This window comes from Narcine bancroftii, chromosome 9, assembly GCF_036971445.1.
Source record: "Narcine bancroftii isolate sNarBan1 chromosome 9, sNarBan1.hap1, whole genome shotgun sequence".
Taxonomy (NCBI): Eukaryota; Metazoa; Chordata; class Chondrichthyes; order Torpediniformes; family Narcinidae; genus Narcine; species Narcine bancroftii.
In genome coordinates this window covers 39360771-39387979 of record NC_091477.1, presented here as the reverse complement: position 1 = coordinate 39387979, position 27209 = coordinate 39360771, and the positions used below count along the sequence as shown (strand labels likewise).

The 27209-nt window shown below is 39.2% G+C and overlaps 1 protein-coding gene across 5 annotated transcripts in view; it reads right to left on the bottom strand.

The window, feature by feature from the left end:
* The window catches only part of LOC138743446 (vesicle transport protein SEC20-like), a 193073-nt gene that overhangs the window by 45274 nt on the left and 120590 nt on the right, over nt 1-27209 (bottom strand). For 2 of the 5 annotated variants that reach the window (XR_011344900.1, XR_011344895.1), the window contains exon 18: nt 16706-17215. The exons of 2 other annotated variants lie outside the window; for them this stretch is intronic. The gene's annotated coding sequence lies outside the window, so the exon portion shown is untranslated. Of the gene's footprint in view, nt 1-8121; nt 8544-16705; nt 17216-27209 lie in introns of those variants that run through there. One more of the 5 variants, XR_011344896.1, reaches the window with a different exon arrangement.

The window sequence follows — 27209 nt, the reverse complement described above, 5'->3', positions numbered from 1 at the left end:
GGGGTGGGGGAAGCCATGCTTCAGTATTTCAGTATTATAAAACTTAGTAAATAAGGATAACATTTTTGCTTTTTTGTACTGCATTCAATTTCTATTCCAGCTATAGTTCTCTTGCAAAATTGTTAGTTTTAGAAATTAGTTTTTTAGACATACAGCACAGTAATAGGGCTATTTCAGCCCATTAGTCCGTGCCGCCCAATTTACACCCAATTAATCTACACCCCCTGGTACATTTCGAATGATGGGAGGAAACTGGAGTCTCTGGGGAAAACCCACACTGACATAGGTTGAACATACAAACTTCTTGCAGACAGTGCAGAATTCGAACCCTGGTCCCAATTGCTGGCGTTGTAAAGACATTGAGCAAGCCGCTACACTAAACCTGCCGCCTCAAGTATCTGCCTTAGTTTATTTTCATATCAGCAAATTAAAAAATTTCCATTAACCACTGTAATCAAGAGCCACATTCAACTGTAATTTACTTTTGTCTTTAAAGAATATTACATAATATATTTAAAATTAGCGGCAGGTGAAGATTTATCAATATAGTGAAAATAGTTAACACATAAGATCCAGTCTCTGAACAATGACATTTTAAATAAATATGACAGAAAATATAGATCAAAATTCTGGCTCTGCGATGAAGCAACATATCTCAGAAAATCTTGAAATTCTGTAATCCTCAATGCTGAATTGACAGATTTGCAATGATGAAAATAAACCACACAGACACAACTGGAGAACTAAGCAGAAAATTTAATTTCATGATCATTAGCCATAATCTAAGGTTCGTCATTAAAGTAGACATTTTGGCAGAGTTTTGATGTCAGCTGATAGTCAAAACAATACATTTGGGGAGATGCCTCAGTAGTTGAGAAAAAAAAAATGCTTATACAAAATTAACCCCTCACTTTAATTAGTTGTTTCCCATCATGGCATAATTATATTCCAGTGAATTGCATTTAATGTATTCCACAATTAGTCTTCCTATTCTCCCTTATTACTGGATATAGCAAAGATGATGTGCCCTGACAATATTAATATGTTGCTGAAAACATCCTCTACTAACTTGGCTGATCCAATTAGTAGATCTACAATACTGACTTGTCCCAGTTAAATGCTCAAAATAGCCAGGGATATCCTATCCATAAAGAGCTGAAAATGTTTAAATTAGCTATCAGTTATCCTGTCAGTCTACTCTCAATCATCAGCTCAGCACTTGTTCTTTTATTGAAGCTCATATTTGGTTCTGCCAGGAGCATTTGCCTCTCGACAGCATCGAACTAAAGGGTTGAATTCAGAGGCAGGAGTGGCAGAACAGAATTCGAACAAGTACGACATCGAGGAGCCGAAGCAATAATGAAGTTAATGGGGTTAAACAAGAACATTTGCAAAATTATGAGGGGAAATTTCTTCACGCAAAGGGTGGTCAGGATGTGGAATAAGCTTCCAGCAGAGGTGGTTGAAGCAAGGAGGTTATTTACATTGAAGGAAAGACTGGATAATTTCATGGAGGGGAGAGGATTGGAGGGGTATGGACCAGGTGCTGGTCAGTGGGACGAGGAAGGTGGGGATTTGTTCCGGCATAGACTCGTAGGGCCAAACTGGCCTGTTTTGTGCTGTATGTGGTGATATGGTGATATGGACATGCTGGGGCAGAGTGCAATACACAGAAGTGCTGAAGAAACTCAGCAGGTCACACAGCATCCATAGGAAGTCAAGGGGATTGGGGGAAATGTTTTCCACTGACTGCAGTTGTACAGAGACTAAAGCAAGAACGTTTTGGAATCCACTATCTTTAAAATAGTTCCGTGTATTTTCTTTATGTCCTCTGTGCAGTGCAGCATTCCTTTGAACTGCATTAGAGTGTTAACCTAGATTATGAGTTTAAATGACTGGAGCAGAACTTTACCCCACCTGACCTTGAGGTGAGAATGGTACTGACCAAATCACAGTGACATTTTATTTTGAGCAAGGATTCATTTTTTTTCTACGATTTCCACATTCTATATTTCTTCTTTTATTGAGAATATTGAAAATTAAATGTTTGGGTTGGTGATGTGTGGACTAATACCACTAATCCTTAATATCTCTCTTTCTATTATCACAGTTTATATTATCCACCACGTATGATAATTTATTCGCCAATAACACAATAAAATTAACAGTAATATTGTTTATAGCGTAGAATCACTTTGAAAGGTACAAAGAATGTTGTCATACTAATGGATTGGTTGAGATCAACAGCAGAAAGTAATAAATATAAATTTTCTAATAGTACCTTTGAGCAAGGCTTGAATGAAAAACAGTTGATGATTTTTGATGGTTACAACTGAAATTTCCGAATCCATCAATGTACATTTAATCAAAATCCTGACATTTCTTTTTGTGATTAAAAAAAAACTAAATGATAAAAGTTGTTGCTGTTATTCAGAAAACCTATTTTATCGAGCAAATTAATTTTCAAAATGTGTACTCAGAGAAAATAAAAGCATATTTAAAAGGATAGAAGATCCTGTCAGTTAAAAGTTTGAATTATTTTGCCAAATTGTACAGAAATTAATTAGACTCTGCAGATTAGTTTTAAAGAGCCATGGGACTGTGACCACCTGGCAAAAGAGGACATAAATGTAGTACAACGAATCTCACTGGAAGACAAACAAAATGGAAAAATGCATTATCTCTTAGATTGTACACGCATGGAATAAAGAAAACCTTTAGATAAAGCTGGATGAATATCAGAATTAGAACAGGTTTAAAGATTGTAAAGGTATCTATAGACATGAAGACAGTCAATTATTCAACAGCTCTCTTGAGACAATGGATATGTCATCTTTGGAATTAAGACAGGGTTGAATGATTTAGGTTGTAACCTTAGACTAGCAAATGTCATCGTTTCCCTGCAGGGTCATGGGCTTACAATGCATGTTAACCACCCCTTTTGCTAAACTGGGAAGGTTGCCATTTTTAACACAAGTTATTTGTCAGTCTTTTGTTGGCTACAACTTAATGCTAATTTCTGCTTTAACTTGTTTAATTTTCATTAATTCAATCCACCTATTAACAGTTTAGAAAATATCTGCAAAAAGAATCATTCTTCTTCTCTCCACTTTTGGAACAAAATTTAGTAGCCATCAGATTAATATTATATATGCCCTGGAGATTTTTGATGTTTGCACCTCCCAAGTTGCAAAAAAATGAGGATCTTGATGTTTTGATGGCTTAGAAGCTTCATTGGTAGGCTAGAAAATTATAATTCTAATTTATCATCTGCTAACCTCCCAAAGTACTATCAGGAAAGACAATACATATTGATAAAAGCTACGAAAAGATAAAGTTAATGTAGGAATCAGTTAAATTTTTACACACAGGTTTCAGCAAACCATCTTCAAAATGACAATGTATAGATGTTGGCTCCTTGGTTGAGGGGTTGTATATGATATGAAGGAAATGTGAAAGAAAAAAAGAAAAGCGGAGTTAAGATAGCCAAACCATTTTTTTACTGGCCAAAAAGAAATTAAATGTACAGGACCAGGGATTGGTGAGAATTTTTCCATCTCTAGTGCCCTCCACACATGTTTGGGACAAAGATGGTTTTTTTTTCTCCTTTCTTTGCCCCTGTGCTCCACAGTTTTAAATTTGTCATCAAACAATTCACGTGTAATTAAAGTGCACATTCCAGATTTTATTCAAGGTTATTTATATACATTTTGGTTTGATCATGTAGAAATTATACCACTTTTGATACATAGTTCCCCCATTTCAGTGCACCATAAAGTGTAGAACATTTGGCTTTCAAAAGTGTTTGTGAGTACTCAGATTGTTTCCGTGCTGTAAACGGTTATATGATTATATGATTATATGTTTAATTGCTTCATTGGTGCAGCTATAAGAGAGCTAGGCTTACTTCAAAGCTTTTGATCACCTTTCAAGTCTGAAGTTCCCATTTTTCAAATGAGGAGCAGAAATTATGAGAATAAAAATCAAGAATAAAACATTAAGAAACAGCACCCCAAATCTGACGATTACCAAAATCAACAGTGTGGAAGAAAGAAGAAAGAACGCACTGGTGAGATCAGTATTTGCAAAAGGACCAATATTCCAAGGAAGATCTCCACTGCTGATGACAGAAGAATTTTTGTCATAATGAAGAAAAATTTGACAGATCAGAAACCCTCTTTAGGAGGCAGGTATGGATATGTCAATTATGTTTTTTACACAGCCACTTCCTTCCAGAAAATCCTTCCCTATTTCCCAAAATGCAGTTGGTGTAAAAAGATCAGAAAGGGAATAAGGACTCATTCCTATTCTGCCTTTATACCTCCTTGGCCCCTAAGAATTTTCACACAGATTGCCTACAGTCTAAACCGAACTGCAGGCAATCCATGAACAATGGGCTAATGTATAGGACATCCAGCCTATGAAAATACTGCACTTCAGGTATTCTGTCTAAACTCGTGGTGTGATATGGACATTTGGAGTTTTGGTCATTTCTGTGTGAACAGCCACTCCCGGAAGGTAGGGAGACACTTCAGAATGGAAAAGTCATGCAAGTTCTATATAAAAAAAACATAAATAACTACTGTCCGCAAAAGACTTCATAAACAGGAATACAGATGCGAACCACCAGTTAGCCACAGTAAGGCTGGCCAGTTTATAGTTTGCCAAGTATTTAAAAGAGCCTGCAGAATTTTGCAAAAAGGTATTTTGGATGGATGAGACCAAAATTAACCTGTATCAGGAGGATGGAAAGAGCAAAGTGTGAAGGCACAAAGGAACTGCCCAAGATCCAAAGCATACCACCTTGACTATAGTTTGCATCTTGCAGGGTAGCTTCTGTATATCTGTTCATGATGTCTTCTGTGGACAGTAGTCATTGACCCATCCACATCTGCCTCCTGAAGAGTGTTCCTGATCTGTCAGACATACATTTGGGGATTTTTCTTCATTATGATGAGAATTCTTCTGTCATCAGCAATGGAGGTTTTCCTTAAAATACCAGTCCCATTGCGACTACTGAGTTCACCAGTACGCTCTTTCTACTTGATGATGTTTCAAGCAGCTGATTTTGGTAATCCTAAGGTTTAGTCAATGTCTCTTACTGTTTTATTTTTCAGTTTCATAATGGCTTCTTTGACTTTAATTGGCACAACTCTGGTCCTCATGTAGAAAAATGGCAACTACAGTCTTCAAAGGTGATCAAAAGCTTAGAAGCAAGCTTACCTCTCTTCTATCTGCACCAATGAAGCAAGTAAACATATATGGAGCACTCACAAAAACACAAACACCTGTGAAGCCAAATATCCCAAACATTTTGATGCCCTGAAATGAGGGAATTATGTGTAAAATAAGTGTTGTAATTTCTACATGGCCAAACCAAAATGTATACAAATAACTTTGAATAAAATATGGAATGTGCACTTTAATTACACATGAATTGTCTGATTACAAATTTAAAACTATGGAGCACAGTGGCAAATAAAAATAAATGTTTGTCCCTAACATTATGGAGGGCACTGTATGTAAATAAGGTGTGAAAGACAGTACAGTCAACATAGCTAATGCAGTACCAGCAACCCAGTTCAAATTGACACTGTCTGTAAGGAGTTCTTCACATCATTGTATGAGCTTCCTCCACGTGCTCTAGTTTCCTCCCATGTTTCAAAGGTGTCTGGGTTAAGAGATTGTGGCCTGGAAGGGTGTATTGGGAAGGGTTGTGGCTGTGACAGCACAACCCCCCCCCTACCTCATCAGAGGACATCCCAGCTGCCAATCAAGGTTTGGTTCTGCCCCACCCATTAGTGCACACCTTGCTATTGGTCCCATGTAAAGTGACTGGACTCTCCAGCCTGCCTGTACTTGGCCTTGGGCCAAGTAATTGGCTTAACCTTCCTAGCACAAAGCCATTGGCCCCTGCTAATGAGCTGGGTTGGAACCACCAGCACTATAAAGATGCCATGTGCTCATTGTTTACTCTCTTTGTCAGTTTGCTTCACTTCAGGCCTAGAAATGTGGAAGGGTGCTGGAGAAACTGTTGGTAAGATGTGCACTGTTAAAAGGGTTGGGAGCATTTAATTAGTCTCCCTTGTGGCATAGGACCATGTCCGCACTGAGTCAAGGGATGGTGAGGCATCGTAATGATTTTTCCTTGATCTTTGTATGTACCAATGTACCAGTTCATTGTATGTGTGTTTTGTTCCCATGCTATTTTCCCCATGTTCGTTATTAATTGTCTGCCATTTCTTCCCACGGTTGCTGTAAGTTGTATGTGTACTGCATCTGTTACCATTTCCCACCCTTGCTTTCTGTAAATAAAATCCTTCCCCATCAAAACTGTGTTCAGAGTCCTTGCCTTTGCGACTTTACTCACAACGATGGGCTTGTTACCATGTGGTATCTCCATGATTGAAATGCATCTGGCTAATTGATGTTTGATGTAAATACATAAATATTATTTATATGAATGTTGGTGCAGTGAATTTATTTATATCCCTAGAAATTGGACCAATATCATTAAAGTTGTGAATCTAATCTTGCAATAGATTTTAATCCAATTCCAAGCATCTATTATTTAATAATCTGTGGCACGTGTTGCACAAAATGAGCTCATCAATTATTGGTGGTCTGTCAAGATTGATGTGTGACATTTTTGAAGGTAGTCTTAAAATGGTGATGTTAACTTGGAAAGTCAATGTTGCATTCTGAAATAACATCAGAACAAAAGTATTTTTTCATAATTGAGGGTTTTGATTTAAAACAGCTGTAAATCTAAGTACAACTGCAAATTTATAGCATTCATATAAACAGGCGGTGCTTCTGTCTGCTGCTATGTCTATGTAAGGGATCATAACTCAGATGTGCCCTGTCCCTTTACATTCCTATTCCTATAGGGTTTGGTCTATTTTGAATTCCAAATTCAATTCACACAAGTCATCTTATTTTTCTTCAAATTTATATGTTGTGTACTTCTGGCTTGACAGTTTCATGATGACATTGAATCCAGCTGGGATTTTTATTGTTTTCACCTTTAAAAATAACATTGCATCTTAAAACTTGTCAGGATTTTCTATCTTGTACATTACGTCCTGAATGTCTTGGAATCTATTCAGACTGTGGAGAAGGGCAGCACAGTGGGCACAATTACTTGGCACTATTCAACATTTCTTTCTTATTTCTCTCTGCCTTTTCCATCTTTGGCATCTTTTGGTTTTCTAATCATATCTAACAAAACCTCCCAAGTCTCCTTTTCCTTCATTTCAGCCGTGTGCTCAGAAAATTGTAATAAGAGCTTAACTACCTCTTCAGTTTCTCACCTTATCTCCATATATTTCAATTCATTTGCTTCTCATTTCAAGGAATATTTTCCTTTTTTTTTAAAAAAAACCATTCATTTCTGTTTTAATGCCATTTTGTTAATTAATACATAATTTCAGTGAAAAGCAATAATCTTTACCAAATTTTCTTCCTTGCTCATTTTTTTAAACAAAAAATTGGCAGCCTCTGCATGACAGCAATCAATGATCCTAACTCAATATTTTCTTCTTGATTTGTCCAGTTTATCCAATGAGTTGCTTATCTTTTGGTTCCCATTTCTAGTGAAGTATGAATCTACAATCTCCATTTTCAGATGACACACCGTTCACTCCTTTACTTTCTCCTTTCCAATGTTTATTTAAAAAATTATCCACTAATGTGAATGGTGAATCAATTATAAACAAACTATAAAACACATTTTAAAGGTGGAACAATAAATGAATGGGGGGGGGGGACTTTAAAATGTTAGTGAAGGGAGAAAACAATGACGACGCTTGCTGAATTAGCAACAACTATAAATGGTAAACTGTGCACTGAGACAGAGGTCTGCTTATACCCAAGGGAAGATAAGCCTGTAATCCGGGGGAACCAAAAAAAATCAGACCTGGTCAGTAAGTTTGCACAGCTAATACCTGTGATACTGGAGCACATCTCACTACTGTGCACAGTCTTGAGTAATTACCTGCATAAAGTTAAATGAATCCACTTACTAATGCACATTTGTCAGTTTACAAGGTTAACAAAGTATGCTCATGTATACATTCCATTCTTCCATTGAATACACCAATAATTTTGCCACTCATGAATATTTTTACTGAGAACTTTAGGTGATTAGAATTGCTGTAAATATCTTGCTTCTGAAATTAAAAATTCAACTTCATAACCTTCCAGTATAGTCAGATGGTGAATGCTGTTTCAATATGCCTCTTTTGAAACCAGGATTCCATTGTTCAACAACTTTCATTTGTATTCCATCTATGACAATCTCAAAAATGAAGATTAGGAAGGTGGTCTGAATTTGACTGTCGTAATTATGATGCACCTCCACTACGTGTAACTGTCACTCCTTAATCATTATGTCACGATTACACTTATTCAAGTCAATAACCCTGTACTTTCTCTTTATCGTCTCACCATGTTAATATCTGTTTCAGGTAAGAGCTCTGGTGTTGCTCTTCAGGTGATCCGTTTTCCTTGGATGTTGTTGCTGAGCCTCTGGGTTTTCTTTTCTGTGATGAGCAAGTACAATATCATTGCACTTAACTAAGGTATTACATTGTCATTGAATGAAATGCAGTAAAACCCTGGGTATCTGGGACTTAGGGGGAATTGGTAGGTGTTAGATAAGTGAATTTTCTGGTTGCTTGAGACTGCATGTTGTATAATTGGTGAACTAATGTTGAGGCACACCAATTTTAAACTGTATTTTTTTTCCGGAATTTATTTTGCTGGTTGCTTGAGGCTGCCAATTTCTTGAGTTTCAAAGTTGTACTGAATTATATATCTGTAATACATTGAAGCAACTTACCTTTCAAAGCACTGAAAGTAATGATTAATCTAATACATAGATGGAAGGGCCACAAATATGAGAACTGTCCAAAGATAACATTTCACAGGAACCATTGTGTATATAAATAAGGAAGCTAAGAAAGAAGCCATAGGATCAAGGAGCAAAAAAAATCACTGGAAGTTGACATGCTGGTACAGCAAGCAATCAGGAAGGCAAATGGTATGTGGTCTTTAGCTCAAGAAAGTTTAAGTACAAGAGTAAAATGCCATGCTGCAATCGCATAGGGTCCTGACAAGAGTACAAATGGAATATTGTCCACTGAACCTGTTCTCCACACCTAAGAAAGGATGTACTTGTGATGGGTGAAGTTACAACAAAGGTTCACCAAATTGATTCTGGGGATGCCAGGCTTGTTGTACGAGGACAGATTCAGTAAACTGCACAATGCTTTCTGAGAAGAATGAGGCAATTTCATAGAAATTTACAATGTTTTTACGGGCTAAACACAATGCAATAAGTGTCAAATTAAGTTGTGTTCTGGTCAGAGTTCAATTCTGAGCAATTCCAGTGTATATATGTTGAACCAAGACCTATATAGAAATAAACTTTTTTCTTCTATATAGAGGGTGACAGAACTTTACAATATGCTACCCAAGGCAGCAATGGGGGAGTGTGTCAGGCATAGAATATATTCAAAACAAAGATCAAAATTGTCCTACTTTTTAAGGAACAAAGGGATGAGGAGTTTGGTGCAGCAAAATGATGCTGAAGGAAACACCAGGCATAATCTTGTTGAACAGACCAGCCTGCAGGAGCCCATGACCCGTTGCTATTTCTACTTCAAGAAAATAACTTTTCTGTAAGATTTGGATGGACTGGAAGAACTATCAGGCAGGAAAAGGTGCAGGTAGTTCCTAGAGTTGGTTCACATAGAGATGATGGAGGAAGATGGGATGATCAAGTATTACAGATGAGCTGATATGGACATGATATTCAGTTACAGTGGATACCATTAGCAATATAGGTATTGGATAGAGGAGAGGACCAAAGCCACTTTGTTGAAGATCTATTACGGGAGAGGTGATTGATCACAGATCAGGATGGCCTGTGAACCACATAGGAAAAGAAATACAGGTTAGATAAGAGACAGTGGTTGGAATAGATAGATGGCAGGAAGTTTCTTTTGGAGAAAACATAAGTAAGCATAAATGGTCAGGAATATCTAATGGTTTAGAACTAGGAATGGCACTTGAATTACAGATGGAAATATATTGGGAATTGCACAATGTAAAATGTACATTTTCTTTCATATCCTTGTGATATTTGATGTCATTCTATAAATATGCAACAGTATCAAGAATAAATTGGCTACTCTATAAAGGACAAATAGTCAGCACCAAGTAAGATGAACAGGTTTTAAATTTGAAGTTCAAACTAGATTAATATTTGCACATGAAGACATTAATTCTTCAAACTAAAATGCTCTCCAAAAGATTTTTTGATGCACTTCTACTCAGTGAGCCAAAGAATTTCCGTATTCAGTCACTCAGGTTTAAAATTATCTATCAAACAAGTTTATAAAAAAAAAGCTAAAGCATAAATGATTTTGATAAAAGTTAGTAAATAAAGAATAGAAATTGATGAATAATGCCTTCTTCCTCCTTTGAAACATTTCAACATAACTACTCTGGAGTTGCTCGAAGTGGATCTCCAACTAGCAAACTATTTCTTGTATTACTTAGCATTCGTTGATGCTAGTTTAGTCATTTAAACAGGGTTTTTTCAACTCACAAGAAGCAATATCACAATCAATCAGAGTATGACAGCCAACTTCAAAATATGAGAGAATTGAATTTAGATTTGACTGACTTTTAAGTAATTCCATATGTATTCTTACTAAAATAATTACTCTTTTATAAATAAATATTCTGAAAACATTAAACGAAGCATTAATAATGTATCTGAAATACAACAGAAGGTACAATAAACCCTTTGTGCAAGAATTTCATGTCACATGTTCATGACAATAAATTCTGATTTTCATACTGACAAGGAAGAGTGGTAAATTTGTTATGAAAGGTTTACATGATTAGTTAAGCCAAGATATTGGATCCATTTACTCAGAATTATCATTTGTTGGGAAGTTTAACATTCAATTGTGCCAATGCTGAGATGATTATTTTATTTGTTACTGTTTTCTTGGACTTTCAAGGGATAAGGAACATGATAGAGGAGGATGCCAATAAACAGGACCGAGCAGTAGGTATCAATGACATTGGTTGGATTCCACTCAGGGAACAGCCAAATCTACTCAAAGCGAGATTAGATAGACAGAAAGCATTTTACAATTTGTTTACAACATATGACTTGATATAGTAAAGTGCATTGAAAAGTATTATTGTATAACTTTTTTTGTTATGGCTTCATGACAAATATGATATGTGGCTATCTCATATTTGCTCTTTCACCAAACAACTTGTAAACTCAGTGACCTTTTGCGAACAAGAATGGTGAAAGAATTGCACTATTTTATAACCAAAATCGCACATAATGCCTACCCTCTTTCCACCCTGAATACAATTCATAATTATTACCTACAATATTCTCATTCAAATAGTTCTCAGTATACTCTTGTTTTACTTTGCCTTAATACTTTTCTAACTGCACTACCAATTCTTAAATCAATACCCATTGCGTAAATGTATGGATGGATCAAAGGAAATTACTATTTTGTCAAATCATACAAGAGCACAAGGAGGCACTCCATCCCATCAAATCTGCACCCCTTTGGAAAACCACTACTGTTTATATCTTTCTCTATTCTTGCTTTCTTATTTCCTCTAAGTACGTAGTTTTCCTTTTGAGGTTGCTAATGAGGCTGTAACAACCACTCTATTGGCATGCAAAATAAGTCCAATCACTCATTGCAAGATTTTCTTTAATCAGAATCTTTCAACTAATGGAAACAATTGCAATTTATTTATATAAAAATTTCACACAAAGCTGGAGAAACTCGGCTGGTCAAACAGTGTCCTTTATATAGCAAAGCTAAAAATTCATAACCGACGTTTCAGGCTTAAGCCCTTCAAGGTATGGAAAAATGTTGGCAGGCATCCGAACAAAAGAGTTGGGGAGGTGTGGTGGCAAAGGCAGGAGGTGATAGATGGAGAAGGGAGGGAGGGAGGGAACAGCAGTGATCATGGGGAGGAGGAATGGCTAGGTGAAGGGAGTTGGAAGGGTGGAGAACTGGAAAGGGGAAAAAGAAGAGCAGGTTAGCAAAAACCAGTAAAGTCAATGTTAACAGCATCTGGTTGGAGAGTTGCCAGACAGAAAATCAGGTGTTGTTCCTCCAATTTGTGGGTGGCCTTGGTGGGAAAGTATACAAGGCCATGGACAGATGTCAATATGGGAGTGTGACAAAGAACTGAAATGGTTGGATACTGGGAGGTCTCTGTCTCTGTCGCTGGTGCGGCTGGACCTAATGTGCCCAGCGAAGCTATCTCCCAAACTGTGCCCAGTCACTCCGATGTGGTCACAAAGGGAGAACCGGATGTGGTAAATCATTCTTGTGGATATACAAGGGAAATGTTGCTTCACTTGAAAGACCTGTTTGAGGCCTAGGACTGTTGTGAGGGGGGAGGTGTGGGCGCAAGTGTGGCATCTCCTGCAGCCACAGGGGAAGGTGCCAGGGAGGAGATTGGTGGGGAGGGATAAGTGCATGAGGGAGTCATGGAGGGAGCGGTCACAGAGAGGGAGGAGAGGGGAAGATGTGCCTGGTAATGGGATCCTGTTGTTAGAGCCAGAAATTCCGGAGGATAATGTGTTGGATGCAGAGGTAGGGTGGTAGGTAAGGAAAGGGGGATTTTGCTTGTTGTGTCGGGGGGGGGGGCATGTGAGGTATTGTGGCTGGAAGTGGCGAGGGATTAGACCAGGGGAGAAAACTTTGAGTCGAGGTAAGATGAAACTAGTTCAGTGTGACAAGAGCAAGCAGAAACAATGGGCTTGCCCAGATGGTTTGGTTTATGTATCTTGGCTAGAAGGTAGTGTTACGGAGTCCAGAGGACCCCAAAAACCAGCAGCAGTCAAGACCAAAACCAGTCTTGCTGATGAAACTTGCCCACTTCATGGTTTTCCAGATGATCCTCTTTCTTTCAGGTCACCTTTCAGATAGCCAGACTTCACCTTTGACCAGACAGTCTTCCAAAAGTTTGCCAGCTTTTTCCTTCTGGAACTGATTTCTGCCTCCTCTCTCTCTGTTTTCACATCCTCCCTCTCTGAGAGCCAAACTGTTCTGCCCTTGCCTGCAAAAATCACATGCTCTCCCAGGCAAGCTGTATGTCAATACTTTATTGCTCTTTTGCAAAAGGAATTTTGCAAAAGTCCTGCAAATGCTGTGTTTTAAAATGTATGTACAAGCTGCTCTAGCAATTCCTCCCAAACCACTTCAAAATACACTCACGGTAGAAACGAGCAGAGCGCAGATGGGAGACAATGAGGTTGGTGGCTGTGGGAGGGAGAGGTGATGAGGTTGAAAGTGGTGTTGGAGACAGTCGATTGATATGCTGTGGTGGGATTTTGTAGGAGGGTTAGGTAGGAGGAGGTATCTGAGAACTTTTTTCAACTTTTTTAACCTTTGCTCTATAAAGGACATGGTTTGACCTGGTGAGTTTCTCCAGCAATGTTTTTTTTTACTTCAACCACTGTGTCTGCAGATTTTCATGTTTTGCTAGCAATTTATCCCATCTACACCCTTCTTGATTTTGTATTATCAAATCTTTTTTCACTCTCTTCATCTGCAAGGCAAACAATCCAATCTCTTCTGCCTTACCTCAATACGCTATTATATTGGTAAATAATTATACTAGTGTTAACTGGTAATTATAATACCAATTAATACAAAATTGGTTTTATTAATTTGGTTTAATGGTAGTTAACACAAAAATGTTTTATAAAGGTTTAGTACAATTTCTTCTGTTTTTAATCTTGCAATTTTTAGTTGGTTTTTTTGTAAACCAATAGGATGATTATTTTTGTACTCTAATGTGGGAGAAACAAAGCCATGTTAACCTGGCTTTTAAAGATGCATGAACAAGTTCCCATGAATCTTTCCCTCACACTTCTTTTAATTTGCAACACTTGGTTTCCTCTGATCAAAAATTAAGTATTCCTGCTGAATCTTATTGTAGTGATAGTAACTACTTTATTTAGATATTGGGCATTATAAATACATGGAACCACAGCTAAAGAGAGGCTGATGTCTCACCAGCCTTGATGGTTTTTCTAGCCTTGTCGCTTTGACAATTTGATTTTACAGATAATCTATCTCACATAGAAAATCAAAGATAAACAAAATGACAAGTCCTGAGGAGGAACTGTTTCATATATCAGGTGAGTTAATACAATCTCCAGAGGTTGTCTGTGAAATTACTTTTTCACCGTATTGCAGCTGTTTGTCTTGTATCCTGATATGGGCATTTTCCAATAAGCTTGACTGGCCTCACCATACCAAAAGGCCCACTTGATTTGATATTTGGAATTCTCAATGCAGTGGTTGAAAAATAGGAATATAGGAAGTAAGAACAGGCGTAGGCCAAAAATGGCCCATCGAGCCTGCTCCGCCATTCAATAAGATCATGGCTGATCTAATTTATGACCTAACTCCATCACATCCGCAGTTCTTGTTTCTTCAACTTTTTAATATTCATGAACAAAATGTTTTAATCAGGAGTGATACGAATGCATTATAAAATGATGAGACATATTCTTGTTTTCAATTAACCCCCACCCCCTTGCTGCTCAGGACAGTGTCAGCTGTGGAAGAAATATTTCATTATGCAATCCAACTAATCTCCAAAAATAAATAATTATATATTTTAATTTAATTTATTTTTAAATTTAGAGACACAGCATGGTATACAGGCCCTTCTGGTCCACACTGCCCAAATACACCGATGTGACCAATCAACCTGCAAACCCAGTATGTTTTGGGGCAGGAAACCAAAGCACCGAGAGGAAACCCACACAGATCAGACAGCACCAGATTGGTAATAGCATTGCGGTAACCATCACACTAACTGTGCTGCCATATTCTGTATAAACACATGCCTCACTTTTATTAAATACAAAAATTGTCTAAAGATAACTGCTTCTTTCTTCTTTGGCTTGGCTTCGTGGACGAAGATTTATGGAGGGGTAAATGTCCACGTCAGCTGCAGGCTCGTTTGCGGCTGACAAGTCCGATGCGGGACAGGCAGACACGGTTGCAGGGGAAAATTGGTTGGTTGGGGTTGGGTGTTGGGTTTTTCCTCCTTTGTCTTTTGTCAGTGAGGTGGGTTCTGCGGTCTTCTTCAAAAGAGGTTGCTGCCCGCCGAACTGTGAGGCGCCAAGATGCACGGTTGGAGGCGATATCAGCCTACTGGCGGTGGTCAATGTGGCAGGCACCAAGAGATTTCTTTAGGCAGTCCTTGTACCTCTTCTTTGGTGCACCTCTGTCACGGTGGCCAGTGGAGAGCTCACCATATAACACGATCTTGGGAAGGCGATGGACCTTCATTCTGGAGACGTGACCTGCCCAGCGCAGTTGGATCTTCAGCAGCGTGGATTCGATGCTGTTGGCCTCTGCCATCTCGAGTACTTCGATGTTCGGGATGAAGTTGCTCCAATGAATGTTGAGGATGGAGCGGAGACAACGTTGGTGGAAGCGTTCTAGGAGCCGTAGGTGATGCCGGTAGAGGACCCATGATTCGGAGCCGAACAGGAGTGTGGGTATGACAACGACTCTGTATACGCTAATCTTTGTGAGGTTTTTCAGTTGGTTGTTTTTCCAGACTCTTTTGTGTAGTCTTCCAAAGGCGCTATTTGCCTTGGCGAGTCTGTTGTCTATCTCGTTGTCGATCCTTGCATCCGATGAAATGGTGCAGCCGAGATAGGTAAACTGGTTGACTGTTTTGAGTTTTGTGTGCCCGATGGAGATGTGGGGGGGCTGGTAGTCATGGTGGGGAGTTGGCTGATGGAGGACCTCAGTTTTCTTCAGGCTGACTTCCAGGCCAAACATTTTGGCAGTTTCCGCAAAACAGGAAGTCAAGCGCTGAAGAGCTGGCTCTGAATGGGCAACTAAAGCGGCATTGTCTGCAAAGAGTAGTTCACGGACAAGTTGCTCTTGTGTCTTGGTGTGAGCTTGCAGGCGCCTCAGATTGAAGAGACTGCCACTGTGCGGTACTGGATGTAAACAGCGTCTTCATTGTTGAGGTCTTTCATGGCTTGTTTCAGCATCATGCTGAAGAAGATTGAAAAGAGGGTTGGTGCGAGAACGCAGCCTTGCTTCACGTAATATCTATTTAAAGAAAACGGGCATCAGATTTGGAAAACAGGTGCATTTTCTCAGTCTTTTAAGATGCATTAGTTCAAACCCAATAGCTGAGAATCAAGATCTTCAAATGCACAGCATTTCCAGTACAGAGAATTATACTCATTCTGGGTTAATGCCCTGCTGACAATGCATCTTTAAGATCCTCTATGGATCCATAAATATTGTGAGGCAGACAATTAAATTTGTTTAAAGACATTCAGAATTCCTAATGTTAAACTGTCCCCTGATTTAATATTAATTTTGAATTTCATTGTTCTGACACTTTGCCAAATGCTGTCTCTAAAAAAATACATATTTATATACACACATGTCTGAGTATCTCTGGCAAATTACTAAGATTTTTTATTAAGAGACAGCATATTATAGGAATTGTTTGATTTTCATAACCTTAATAACATCAGCAGTTTAAAACATTGTGTCGCCCAGAATATTTGACAGATCATGTATACTCTTGATGTTTTATCTAAATGAAAAACAAAACAAATATGACAACTGGTTTATTTATTTTAGGAAGGTAGTATACAAAATGTGCTTCTCACAAATTGATTGTTCAAGTATCTCAATGTACAGCCAGTCCAAAATTGCACAGAATATTTATCAAACTACTTTCAAACCAATGTTCCTTTTTGAGGCGTTGACTCTGTTCTCTTTATTAAGGCCGAAATTGGGTGGAATTGTGATGGAACAAGGAAAGATTCTTAATTGCAACTTGTACAACCTTTTTATGACAGCAAAGAGAAAATTCTACTCGATATTATATTTATTGAAGATGTTCTTTTTCTTCAGCTAGTGAATATGTTGCATCCTCTAACAAATGTTCCAGTGCAGGGGTAGTGCTACTGAATGTCACTGTGGTAATAGTAACTGATTTATTTTTACTGAGTTGTAGACATGACAAACAATAAAGACTTGGAATCATGCAAGACGTAAAGGATGAGCAGCCCACCAACCTCAGTTTCCTCTGGCCTTGCCACGGTGTTGTCCCTTTAATTTTGCACGTATTCTTGTCTGACATGGACCATCTGCAGTACAAGATAAACAACTGACAAGTTTTGAGGAGGCACTGGTGAAGCTTTCATACACCAAGGAGGTTAATAGAACCCTATTTTGGTCAATCCAGGTAATGTGCAAGATCACTGTTATTTCTGTGCATCTTATAGTCAGGTCCAAATGTATTTCATCAAGCTTTCATTTCCAAGAGGAGAGCAAACAACCAGAATTTTTTGATCTTCACCGGCATCACAACATTAGTTAATCCTTGCTTCACCAAAGTATTTGAAAGACCAGCAAAACAATTGATGTTTAAAATAATAGAAAAATAAAAATGAAATTCATTGACCCTAAGAATCAAATTGAAAAACTTGCCATTTTTGTAAAGTGACTGCTCAACTATTCACCTTTGGAAAATCTATTAGAAACAGAAATAGATTTTGTTAACATATTAAAAGATGAATTTATTTTTACACTATGCTTGTTCACTGAAGTGGTCTTTGATTGTCACAAATCTGAGTTCAAAAACATTTCCTTTAACCTGTTTTGCTTGTGTTATTAACCAAATGGCATAGCCTAAACTTTCAGAGGGCTTAAATTGGATAGTGATCTCAAGTGGATGAAGGAATTGTGATGTGATTAACCTGTTCAACCATGTTGTAAGAAAACATATTTTGGAGTTAATAGTTAAATCATTACTAATATGGACAAGAATGATTTAATTTGTCCAAAGAAAATTAATACTCAATTGTATTAACACAAAAATAATGACTGGACAATACTGCCTATTCCAGTGATTTGCAACCAACACACATACTGTATATCAGCACAAATATCTGACTATATTCAAGGTTCCCTTTATTGTAAAGGTAAAGGTTCCTTTATTGTCATGTACATTTAGGATGTAACATGCATGAAATTCTTTAACTTTGTTTACTGTAAGGAAGACAGTCGCCACTTTGTCCAGTACCCCTCATACAATAATACATTAAAAATGTAACATACATGATATACTTTAACTTTTGCCTGCCGTAAGGCCAACAGTCACCATGAGCATTGCCAATGCCCCTAACCATAGGAGAAAGCAGAAAGAGAAGCAAAAGAGAAATAAGAGTCCCTTCGGTGTGGATTTGCCTCGAATGCTACCACAGTCTCTACCTTCACACAGACTCCTGTTCAATTCATTGGCAACTCAAGCTCCAGATTCAAACCTCTGAAGTGATCAGTGCCGATGCCCTTTGAGAGCCCTTCTTGCCCTCAGCCCCCTCTTGGTTATTTGGTTCTCATGAGCCAGTCTCCAGCAGCCTGCAGCCCCTTGCTGGTCCGCTTCCGTAGTCACCTTCCCTGTAGGGTCATCATCCATGCTTCTCCTTCTCAACGGGTGATATTTTCCCCATTTCTGGTACCCTATGCCAGTCCACTGCTCCCGGATTCTTGCGATCTCTTGAAGCTCCTGCCATATTCTGGCTAAGCCTAGCTCATCAGACCAAAAAGTCACCAGGTTCCAGTTCACATCAATCCCCCTTGAAGCTATCAAGTTGCTGTTTCCTTCCTACCCACCAAGAAACATTTTAACATGTAGCATGTTCTGCCTGTAATGCCTTCGGGGAATAGCTAATAAATGAAGAATTTGTTTTTCCAATGAAAGCTATCATTTTTCCCCCTCATTACTTGTTAATAGTTTCAGTCTCACCCACAGCTTGTACACACTTTCAATTGGTCAGCTGTGGCAGTTACATGGTTCAAAAACTTCTGATATACTTCCTTATCCCTTGATGGCAAGTTGATGCATAGTTAATACAGACGATATTCTTTTGCAAGCAACATTACCAATGAAATGATTATGTTAAACTTAAAGCACTGTTGACTGAAAATCTATTTGTTTGACATATTTTATTCATTTAATTTTTGTTGCTGGATAATTGGCTTTCAACGTGTTATATAACTTACCTCTATTTTCATCTTTATAGGGTGGTGATACAAGCGTAATGCAAGCCAATATCGAACTCCAGTTCCCAGTTCAGCCCAAACATTCTGATTCTGTCCATTAATTATATATTTTTTCCAGCTCTTTTGAATCTCCTGCACTTCAAATATGCATTTTGTTTCAACAATTGGCTGACAAACACTTCTCAGCCCAGAGGTCAATTGAACATGGTGATGTGTGGAGGTTTGCTTTGGGTTGGACATTTACAGGAGCACCCCAGCTGATACTATACACAATTCATTACTCTTGTAGCTGACAGCTTCAAGTGTTAGCCTTTGCACAGACTCACGTTTGCAATGATGTGAACCCTACATTAGAATTCTCAGCTGATCTGAAGAACTCTTATTACTCAGGCTGAGCAAGAAGGCGGCAGGAAAAGCCAGAACTAGAGGGGAATCCTTTTCACTGAATTTCATTATCACCACCTGGTAACAACAGAAATCGCGACCTTCATAAATCTAATGATGAAAACCATTAACATTTTGAAATGCCGAGCTTGGGATTGGATTTTGACAACACTGATGTGTGATTGGCTCCACTTCAGGTTCCCCTCAAAAATTGCAAAACCACTGAAAAAGATATTAGAAAGAGGTTTGGGGTGGTTTACATGCAGGAACGAGGGCTGTGTGATGGCTCATTGATATGCCGTTTTCTTATACTTCCCTCCTCAAGGCACACACCCCATAGTAGGCAGGTAGCAGCCGCTGTCTACATTAAGCTCTTCTAGAGCAGTAAGTAAAATGTTCGAGCAGAGGTTTTGCTGCCAGAAGAGACACAAAAGCTGTCACTGGCAGAAGATGAAAGTTGTTACTTCTAGGAGAAGCCTTGCATCATAACACTGAAGACATTCCATAATCTCTCTCACTCTTTCACTCGTACAATTGCACTCCCTTACGCACCCAAATTTTTCCTACATCAACTCTCTCCCATTGACATTCTACTTTTTCAGCCCAATGTGAGAGTCAAGGTTAACTAGCAATTTGCTCAATGTCCTTCATTTAGGTTAAGGGTATGGTGAAGAATATAATGGAGAAAACCTGGGCATGAAGGGTCTCTCAAGGATCAATGCCGCAGGAGACTGGAAGAGACCATCTTTCTCATGGGCATGGGTTCAAACCAGCTGAAAATGAAAGCCTATAAGAGATCTGCCATTCAGAAAAGTATTTCCCTTAAATGTTATAGTTCAACTCCAGTGAATTACATGATAGTAAAATATTTAGACTAAGGCCATAGCTTCTCTTGTTAATCTGACAATAATTGCTTTTGACCCACTTCATCTCCATGATCCCCAAAAATGATTATTATATCATAATTCCTGTCTCTGGTTGTTCTGATGTTTACAATCCTTGTCATTGCTTCTTTGAGGGAGATACGCTGACATAGAATGACAAGAATGCATGAATATATGAAATATCTTCATATTTTCCCATCTCCTGATGCCTTTTTACGTAAGAGTTTGAAAGAAACAGGACTATGTGAGACAGTGTTAATAAGAAGTGATGGATTGAAGAAGCAGGAAACATACTCCCACATTGATCAGTTCTAATTGTATTAACTGAGTGAACCAAGTTCATTCACAACTGATACTTCATCAGTTGCGGCCCATTGTGTATTTTGAAGTTGTTGGTTGATGCAATGGTTTAAATGAGCCTCATTTGGAATTTCATGAGGAACTTTTGAATTACATTTGCTTGAAGTTCTGGTCCTTTATTGGTTGAATACCAATTTGCATTACTCTCAGCTAATGTGATTGGCTATAATCATTGCTCAGCAGTAGGTCAAAGTGTTCAAGATATTTAGATCTGAAGCATGGGGGTGTAAAATGTAGAGATGTCGTAACTTTTCAAGCAAGGGGCCAATCGTCAGGAAAAGTAAAGATTCTATAGTAAGCCTTTCGTGTTAGAAGGCCAGGGAATCATTCGGTTAGGAGTCACATTTAGTGTTGACAGACCTACAGATCAGGATGAGAGGCAGTGCTCAACAGTCCATTGCTTGAGATTGAATGTTTGTCATGTTATGTTTCATGTCTAGAAACATGATGAGTCCTGAATTAACTTGGAGTTCGGACGTTCCAGAGGATTTTGAAGTATTGCTGAATTGACAATGGAATCCTGTTGGCATGAGGGATTCAGGATTATTTAATGTGCTCAGTTCAGATTGTCAAAATTAGAAGTTGCAGAGCACAGCTGTCTGTACAATGTTCCAAAAAAGATGCTATATTCCTGATGGAGTAAAGAAGCTCCAACTTTTTCCCATTGTCAGTGCCTCTGTACAACAGATGGTCAATTTGCTTTGAGTTATGGGCACTTTTGTTTTGTGTACTTGTAGGCTACAAAATTGATCCAAAAGTGTCTAACCACAGACAGCAATGTTGAGAGAAATCCTATCTGCCTTGCCTGGAACTATACCAGCAGTATTAAACTCAACTACACTTAGCAATTTAATTTAATTTGTTATCTTTGTTTAAATGCCTGGTTCAATATTAATATCCACGTGTTAAGCCAGCTAGCTCAAAAGTCAGAAACCACTCTGAGTGTTTAGCATACAATTAAGTTGGGAAACAGCTGAATAAAATCAGGGAACCTCACAGTGTTTACAAGCAGACAAACAATAGACAAACAGCTTTGACTGTCTCCATATGTCCGTTATATTTAACACAGTTCCTCGGACTTTGTGGCATTGGAGATGTCTTTAAAACAAGATTAACATGTACATGAGTTGTAAATTGTCCCATGGAGGACCACAGGGGATATGGGTGATACATGGCTTCCTTCTCGTTCACACAACGATATTTTGGCACTGGTTACATCTCCCTTCCCTCTTCCCCATTTTAAATCTTGGAGAAGTTTTCATTTCTCTGCTGCAGTGCTGATTGCAGCATCACTGTATAATGACTAATTACATCACAATTTTCACAATATATTCTTGCTGCCCCTTTCTTACAATAATACCTCAATATACAGTTTATAGAAAAAGAATCAATGTTTTCAATGTCTGAAGTATTATTTCACAGAATAAAATTTATCATGGGAGCCTAAGGATCATTACAGGGGACAACTTACCAGATCTCAGACCTGCAAATTCTTCGTCCAGACAGTGGTACTCAGTCCTTTTGCACACACTGGCCACCTCACTGTGGACCACCTAGGACAGATCCACTGACTACTGTACTGTGGATCACCTAGAACAGACCCACTGTCCACTTTACTGTGGACCACCTACAATATTACTGTGGACCACCTACAACAGACCCATTGACCACCTTTACTGTGGACCACCTACAACAGACCCACTGACCACTTTACTGTGGACCACCTAGAACACACCCACTGACCACTTTACTGCTGACCACTTTACTGTGGACCACCTAGAACAGACCACCAGCAGGTTTTAGCCCCTTCCCAGATCACTGAAGGGGTTTTTGTTTTGCTTTGCTGGGATTTATTTTTGGAGAGCCTTCATTTCTTGACATCGAATTCACCACCTTGTTTTATATATTACTTCTGTTATATCAGTAATATTTCCCTTTGTCAGACAAGTTGAGAATTTATCGGCAGCTATCTATAGGGTGGCATGGTTAGCGCGCTGTTACAGTGCCAGCGACTCAGGTTCGAATTTGGTTCTGTGTGTAAGGAGTTTGTATGTTCTCCCCATTTCTGTGTGGATTTCCTCCGGGGACATCGGTTTCCTCCCACCCTTCAAAATGTATGGGGGTGGGAAGTTAATTGGGTGTAAATGGGCAGCACAGGTTCATGAGCCAGAAGGGCTGTATGTTTAAATTTAAAATTTAAAATCTATCTTGCAAAAAAAAGCTCACTGTGGTGACATCATTTATCTTTAAATTAACATAGAAACATTGGATGCACTCTCCAGACAGGCAGCATCAGTGAAGATACAGGGCAAATATTTCAAGCTGAAAAAGTGAATTGTTAGTTTATTTGAATGCAAAGAAGGGGTAAAGGATGGAAAGTTACAAGTGAGGATCAATGCTAGGCTGGAAGGCAGGAATTAAATGGTAAAAGGATGATTTGGCAAAAGGAGATGGCAAAGAGGGACCAAAAATTAAGCCAAGAGGGGTGTAAGTGAGAAGCACGTTATCATTGGCCTAGACCAGGGTGCGTGGGGGCACCTTTTGCCGTGCGTGAGCCAGATGGTGAGTTAGTGGTTGAATGGCGGACTGTACTGATTCTTCGGCAGCGTCAGGTGGGGTTGGGGTTGCGGCAACATTGAATGGGTGGGTGGCAGCGGACTGTTGGCAGAAGATAATGTTTGGAGACACAACCCTTCAGATTCAAGAACAGTTTCTTTCCTCCTCTTAGACTCTTGTGTGGATCTCACATTGTCAAAAGCTGATGCCCTTGCACTGATTTTTTTCTTAACTGTACTTTTTCCATAGCCTGCACTACTTGTCTTATTGTAACATTACTCTCTACACATGCCTTATTTATTTGTTATTATTGTATGACCTACTCTATAAGTTGTCTTGCCTGGATGGCACATAAAACAATGCTTTTTAACTGCATCTTGTTACACATGACAATAAACAATTCAATTCACTTAAAATGATAGATATGCACCACCAATGGCTTGTTGGGTACAAGGAATTTGTGTCCATTTTGATCATAAATAGAAGCATTCTCTATCGAAGTTTCAGTCATCAAACATTTGGTGGCATTTCTGGGAGAACTGATTGGTTTCAACATCTATTCCATTTTGACAAACATTAAAGAAACCAGCAAGGTAATTTCCAAATCACTGATCATTCCAACTCTTATCATTTCTCTGAGAACTGAGATGCAGTCCTGTCCAAGTTGCAATTACATCATAGTAGATGCAAAGACACCTCCATATCTCTTGGTGACATCAAGCCTATTCCCTCCCAGTCACTTAACTAACTGATGCCACACAGCCCCAAATGCTGCTGAGGGTCCAGTCCACCATCAACTTCCTAATGCCAAGGCCGTATGGAATTAGAATTAGGACATGGACTATTAACATCTCAAGCGCTATGAATGGAAAATTAGTTGCCTCATACTACTGATGCCACATTGACTGTTACAGTATCTTCCAGGAGTAAAACATGAAAGTCTGAAGACACCGTGATCATAGTAAAAACACAATGCTGGAGAAACTCAGCAGGTCAAAGAGTGTACTTTATATAGCAAAGATAAAGATACATAACCAATGTTTTGGGCTTGAGTCTTTCATCAAGGATGTATTACAGCTTGGTACGGTGACTATTCTGTCCCAAACTACAAGAAATGGCACAGAGTAATAAACATATTTCAAGCCTTCACACAAATCTTGATGAAGGGCTCAAGCCCAAAACGTTGGATATGTATCTTTATCTTTGCCATATAAAGTACACGGTTGGACCTGCTGAGTTTTTTCAGCATTGCGTTTTTACAGTGTCTCCCAGGATCACTGGAATAGGAAAAGAGCACTTTGGGAAGAAAACCTAGTGTAAGAGCAATTCATAGTCTTCCAATTTTATTTCCATTTTGAGAAATGAATAGTTAAGAAGCAAACTTGCCACACCTTGGAGTTTGTTTCATGTCAACATAGTGTCTATAGTGATACTAAAGATAGCAGCATTAATGTCTCTTGGAGAAAGCTGTGGACAAATGAAGCAGTAGAAAAGGGTGAACCAAGTGCCTAACAATGATATGCTGTAAAAACTGCCCTCTCTCTTTCTGAGTACCCAACAGTACTTCAAGGAGTCACCTGGAGCTGTTCTTCTTTGAAAGGAAGTTATGAAAATTGCCTGGAGCATGACAGATTCGATGAATGAGTAAAAAGCTCACAATATAAACATCAGCAAAGAATTTAATGGAAGATTAAAAATGTCAGCCTTAAAATGAGCAGTTGAATTTATTCATGTTAATTTCATGTACTTAGAAGTAACGACAAAATTAAAGGGCAGCCCTGTTGATGTAGAAGTTAGCAAAACGCCTTTACAGCGCCAGTGATCAGGACTGGGGTTCAAATCCCATGCTGTCTGTAAGGAGTTTGTACGTTCTTGCATCTGTGTGGGTTTTCCCCGGGGGCTCTGGTTTCCTCCCACCGTTCAATAGACAATAGACAATAGGAGCTGGAGTAGGTCATTTGGCCCGTCGGGCCAGCACCACCATTTTAGATCATGGCTGATCATTACCATCAGTACCCCTTTCCAGCCTTAACCCCATAACCCTTAACTCCATTACCCACAAGAGTCTTATCTAACTCTCTTTTGAACATAGTCAGCGAATCCGCCTCTACCACCCTCTGTGGCAGAGCATTTCACAGATTCACACTTCTCTGGGTTAAAAAAATGCTTTCTCATCTCCGTCCTAAAGGGCCTACCCTGTATTCTTAAACTATGCCCTCTAGTCCTCGTCTCCCCCATCATTGGGAACAAGTCATCAGACTTCACCTTGTCTATCCCCCTGATGATTTTGTATACCTCAATCATGTCCCCCCTCATCCTTCTAAACTCCAATGGATACAAGTCCAGTTTTTCTAGCCTTGCTGCATATGACAACCCTGCCATCCCTGGAACTAACCTTGTAAATCTGCGCTGCACACCCTCTATAGCTAGTATGTCCTTCCTCAAGTTTGGAGACCAGAACTGGACGCAATATTCCAGGTGGGGTCTCACCAGGGCCCTGTATAACTGCAGAAGGGCGTCTCTGTTCCTATACTCCAATCCCCTCTTTATGAAAGCCAACATTCCATTTGCCTTCTTCACAGCTTTCTGAACCTGCATGCTAGCCTTCAGTGACCGGTGAACAAGTACATCCAGATCCATTTGCACTTCCCCACTCCCTAGCTTGTCTCCATTTAAATAATACTCAGCTTTCCTATTACTTCCCCCAAAATGAATAACCTCACATTTGTTCACATTGAAATTCATCTTCCATTTAGCCGCCCACTCCTCCAGCCTGTCCAAGTCCCTCTGCATTTTCCTTACAGCCTCCTCACACCCCACACCGCCACCCAGTTTAGTGTCATCTGCAAATTTGCTCATGTTATTTATAATCCCCTCATCCAAATCATTAACATAAATTACAAACAACTGAAGACCCAACACCGATCCCTGAGGCACTCCACTCGTCACATCCTGCCATTCTGAAAAAGACCTATTTACTCCAACCCTTTGTTTCCTATCTCTTAACCAATTTCCTATCCATGTCAGCAACTTACCTCCAATACCATGCTCCCTGATCTTGCCCATTAGACTCCCGTGCAGTACCTTATCAAAGGCCTTCTGGAAGTCCAAATACACCACATCCACTGGCTCTCCCGAGTCCACCCTCTTTGTCACATCCTCAAAAAATTCCAGAAGGTTAGTCAAGCATGACTTACCCTTAAGGAATCCATGCTGACTAGCCCTTATACTATTATTACTGACTAAGTGTTCTGCTATTTCTCCTTTTATGATGGACTCCAATATCTTCCCCACCACTGATGTCAGGCTAACCGGTCTATAATTTCCCGTTTTCTCCCTCCCTCCTTTCTTAAAAAGCGGCACCACATCAGCCACTCTCCAATCCTCAGGGACCTCCCCGGAATCTATGGAACTTTGGAAAATGTCGACCAGTGCCTCCACAATTTCCATAGCCACCTCTTTAAGCACCCTAGGATGCAGCCCATCAGGCCCTGGGGATTTATCAGCCCTCAGTCCCAACAATTTACTCATAACCTCCTGCTTCTGGATCCGGATATCCATTAGATCCCCTACCTCCCCAGTAAAGTCCCCCAAGTCTCTTGGTACCGCATGACCACTACCCCCTAACTGACTATAACCTATATCCTCCTTGGTGAAGACAGTTGCAAAGTATTTGTTAAATTCCTCTGCCATCTCCTTGTTTCCGGTAATAATTTCACCCTTGCCCATTTTCAAAGGGCCAATTTTAGACCGAACCAATTTCTTTCTCTTCACATACTTAAAAAAGCTTTTGCTATCCTCCGCAATATTATCTGCTAATTTCCTCTCGTACTTCATTTTCCCGTCTCTTATGGCTTTCTTAGTTACCCTCTGATGTTCTTTGAAGGTTTCC